The sequence below is a fragment of the Amia ocellicauda genome, assembly GCF_036373705.1.
Source record: "Amia ocellicauda isolate fAmiCal2 chromosome 11 unlocalized genomic scaffold, fAmiCal2.hap1 SUPER_11_unloc_2, whole genome shotgun sequence".
Taxonomy (NCBI): domain Eukaryota; kingdom Metazoa; phylum Chordata; class Actinopteri; order Amiiformes; family Amiidae; genus Amia; species Amia ocellicauda.
Window position 1 is genome coordinate 148,312 of NW_027102660.1, and position 4,728 is coordinate 153,039.

A 4,728-nucleotide genomic window follows, 5' to 3' on the forward strand; every position below is an offset into this window, starting at 1 on the left:
CAGGACATTCAAAACCTTTAGCTTTTTTAGACCTTTGAAAATAGCCTTAGACATTCTCTACAACGCAATATTATTTACAGACAATATATTTATTAGGACTTGATAATAAATGTAAAACAGAGAAGCCGCTGTAAATAAACTGTTTCTTAAATGTTTCTTTAAAAACTGTAATATTGTTAATAAAACACACACACACACAACAACATTTCATTTTTAAACGAACCTTCCAAGTGTAAACGATTCCTGATCCCGGGACGTCCTGTTTCACAAACGTTTTCACGATCTGTTTAAATATTAAATACAATGAACACCTTCAAGCCTTTTCCTACAACCACTTTAAAACAGAAGTATAATAGCGGGAGATAAGCCAAACAACTTACTAAACCCTTTCGGACGGCTTTACTTCCTAACCAGACGGTACGGCAATCGGTCATTTCTAAACACGTTCCCCAGAAACAAGCCTAGACCTGTCTGGACTTCTAAAGATCTTTCCCAGAACCCCCCGCCCTACAGGAAACGGTCACCCATCGCTTAAATATTAGCCCTCAACGGGCAAACAAAGCCCTTTTAAAAACATTAAAGTTTGAAAGATCTTACTTACCTCCACAGAATAATCGTTTCTTATGTTTTTCGGCTGGTTTAGCTTTTTGCACCGCTGTGAAGGTAAGAGACATGTTTAACCTTTAACCACACCGCTTTATAAAAAGCTTTAACCTCTTACAGGCTGCAGATATATACTCACAGCTATCAGATACCGGGGCTGACGGCCTTTCAGATTCTTGAAAGGTTACGGTTCTCGAAGGTAAAACGAAACAAGCCCTCGATGTGGAAGGCCTTTCGTTGTCTCGAACCACATTTCTTAATACTGTTAGACAGGATAATTTTTTTAAATTAACAAAACTGGACTCAAACATCTTACAGAATCGTTATACAAACAAACAGGGGTTTAGTTCTTACCCGGTCGGCAGACAGCCTGTCTAGGGATAACCACTTCTCTTGGTCGATCCTCGGAGACATTAATCACAGGCCTTTCGATAGTTTCTGTGTAATTAAAGAGACCGGCATTAATATATATCAAAACGTTTTCATAACTCTAATGAGCCGCTTCAAAACCACACACACCCATGCATAAGAACCCATGAGCGCAAACACAAAAATCTTACCGTCGTTGTTCCAGATGATCTCCTCAGCGTTGGGAATGAACTCCTGTTGACTGGCTGAAAAATAATTTTACAGAACTTAAAACAGATGTTATAGCCTTATTTACAATACATGCACACAACACGCTCTGAGTCAATGAAAATAATCTGAAGACTTGCCTAAAAACTCGTTTAAATCGAATCGCTGATGTTGTTTCCGGACATTGTTGATCTTTAGTCTTAAATCGAAAGGTAAGTATGAGTCTGTCGAGCTGAAGACCAGACCTTCATACTTATACTGATGGCCACATGCCGGATCTGCTTGTAAGGCATTGTTCTGGTCTGGCCTTTGTGCCGCCCTGTTACCAATTAACATATCAAAACCAACCAATAAAATGACACTGCATCAAATTTCAAATAGAAACCAAGATGGAGACGATCTCTCTCCTCTCTACTCTAAACTTTTATTAGAACCTTTTGGTCTCTCAAAAAAACATTTTTAAGCATCAAGACCTATAGTCAACAACCACTAAGAATATTTCAGGCCTTTATAAGCACTAAAAAACAACCTGAGCCTAGAAAATAACTATAAAGATCTAAAATAACTAGCGCTTTTACAGTGATTTTTTTTTATTTTTATACCGATGCTTTGTTTGGTATTAAACAAGTCACAAACTACTCAGAACAGCGTTTATCCCCGCAAAAGAGATATTTGGGTTTATTTTACAAAGCTTATAAATTATATAGGTTAAAAGTATTCTGAATGTTTTGATATCACACGCCATACCAACTGTTGTCTTCTACACCTTACGGTAGCAACAAATCTAACTACTGCTTTACTTTAACAATAATAATGACGGCGACCACGATGACAACAAGAACAACAACAACAAGAACAACAACAACAACATCATCATCATCATCATCATCAGATTTTAATTAAAAGTGGCTACACCAGCGTTTACAATTTCAACCTGTCGACGGACGGACGCTCTGAGTGCATCGATTTCGGGACACTTCGGAAACTCTTTCAAAGGCAGGACGACCTGCGCTCTGACAGTGCCTGCGTTTAGCCCTACAAGGTGATGCTGAATGGCTTGTTCAAACGGCTGGTGGTCTTCCGTCACCACCAGACTATCAGAGCTATACTGCGCCTTCAACTACATAAGAGTAACAGCAATGTCGCCGATCCTGCTACGGTCGTATTGTAACAGCAACAACATGTATCGATTTTAAAAGTGTCAGTTCCAGTGCCTCGCAAAGCTACCCTTCTGCGATTGTTTGTTCTCAAGGTCAGGATTTCTTGCCACTCCGAGGAAGAGAAAACGACGGCCGGCCTTGGGGCAGAGAGATGGCGACGGGTAACACGGCACTGGCACGCGTGCACCGCGGGTTGTTTCCGCCCGGTTTCGAACCAGGGACCTTTCGCGTGTGAGGCGAACGTGATAGCCACTACACTACGGAAACCGACCCGTCCTGGTGTTTCAAATGGCTCCCATCGAAGCCGGCTGGTAAAACGCGCACAGGGGTTTCCCGTGGGCCAGCCTGTGAGATAAAGGTTTCTATTTTCACTGACCTATTTTGCATTGCTAAAGGGCACATCAGGACACTTTGGAAACTCTTTCAAAGGAAGAACGCCCTGAGCTATGACAAGACTTACACTTACCCTAACAAGGTGATGCTCAATGGCTTGTTCAAACAGCTGCTGCTCGTCTTGTGCCACCATCAGACAATCACAAAGCTATTGTGCCTTCTACACCTTACGGTAGCAACAAATCTAACTACTGCTTTACTTTAACAATAATAATGACGGCGACCACGACGACAACAAGAAAAACAAGAACAACAACAACAACAAGAACAAGAACAACAACATCATCATCATCATCATCATATTTTAATTAAAAGTGGCTACACCAGCGTTTACAATTTCAACCTGTCGACGGACGGACGCTCTGAGTGCACCGATTTCGGGACACTTAGGATACTCTTTCAAAGGCAGGACGCCCTGCGCTCTGACAGTGCCTGCACTTAGCCCAACAAGGTGATGCTGAATGGCTTGTTCAAACGTCTGGTGGTCTTCCTTCACCACCAGACTATCAGAGCTATTGTGCCTTCTACACCTTACGGTAGCAACAAATCTAACTACTGCTTTACTTTAACAATAATAATGACGGCGACTACGACGACAACAAGAACAACAAGAACAACAACAACAACAACATCATCATCATCATCATCATCAGATTTTAATTAAAAGTGGCTACACCAGCGTTTACAATTTCAACCTGTCGACGGACGGACGCTCTGAGAGCACCGATTTCGGGCACTCCAATGAAGAAAAGCCACCCACCGCCTGCGGGGAACCACGAGGGCAAGCAGGACGAAAAGGGCCGGCCCAAAGCAGGCTGTTTCCGCCCGGTCTCGAACCGGGGACCTTTCGCGCGTTAGGCGAATGTGATAACCGCTACACTACGGAAACTGACAACGCCGCCTCTTGCTTCAAACGGTTACCGTTGGAGCCTGCTGGTAAAACGGGCTCAGGCGTTTCAGGTCGGCTAGACTGTGAGATGGCGTCTGAAGTGCCGCGAAAGGATGCCATTTTCACAGACCTGTTTGGCATTGCTAAAGGGCACATCAGGACACTTCGGAAACTCTTTCAAAGGCAGGACGCCCTGCGCTCTGACAGTGCCTGCACTTAACCCAACAAGGTGATGCTGAATGGCTTGTTCAAACGGCTGGTGGTCTTCCGTCACCACCAGACTATGAGAGCTATACTGCGCCTTCAACTACATAAGAGTAGATAGTAGGGTTTTTTGGGCGCGGCCTATTTTGTTATGACGTATGCCCTAAGCTTATTAATATTCCTACGTCATAATTGGGGGGCGTGATTTTAGGTAGAGTTATTTCCTTAATTATTCCTACGTCATATCCGTCAGAAAGTGTGCACCCATAAAACCCTGAACAACAAGGCCACCCATAAATACCCCCACCCCTCTGAAGGCAACGCCCCGAAACTCTCCTCTCTATTTAAGAACCCGCGCTTCTATTAGGCAATACCTCTTTAATTCTCAGCTTCTGAAACATCCCGCTTCTTCAACATGTCCAGCGACATCAACATGAAACCCCGCAAGAAACAATCCCGGGCAAGGGTTCCTGTACTCACCAATTTGAAGATTGAACGCTCCTGGGTGTTGTTCTGGGGGGCTCGACGGGGTTACCGCTTTAAAAGGGATCCCAGCTATGTTGGAGTGGAGCTTCTTGCTTTGGGAGAGAAGGAGGGTACGTTGGAACCTTTTGAGACGGTAATTGAATACTCTTATGAGGACTGGTTGAAGGTGATGGCCTGGAGAGATCTGGGGCTTGTGGATAAGACTCTAGAAGGCTTGCAAGAGGGTCCAAGAGAATGCGAAATGGAGTCTCCGACTCAGGGTTTTGAAAGGTGTGAATGGGAAAGCTTGCAGAACTACGACAGACGACGTGTGGGGTTTTGGAGGGGGGTCTGACGGCTCAGGGGCTACTCTCTTCTAAGAGGGCGGTGTGTCGTGACGTAGTGAAGAGATAGGATAAAAGGTGCAACAATTCATTC

At 44.0% G+C, this 4,728-nt stretch overlaps 2 non-coding genes across 2 annotated transcripts; both read right to left on the reverse strand.

Annotated features, from left to right (window-relative positions):
* Positions 1 to 2,533: 2,533 nt before the first annotated feature.
* On the reverse strand, positions 2,534 to 2,606 carry trnav-cac (transfer RNA valine (anticodon CAC)). Its single transcript has one exon. It is a non-coding gene; the product is annotated as a tRNA-Val (tRNA).
* Positions 2,607 to 3,548: 942 nt separating this feature from the next.
* On the reverse strand, positions 3,549 to 3,621 carry trnav-aac (transfer RNA valine (anticodon AAC)). The gene has a single exon. It is a non-coding gene; the product is annotated as a tRNA-Val (tRNA).
* Between the last annotated feature and the right edge of the window lie 1,107 nt (positions 3,622 to 4,728).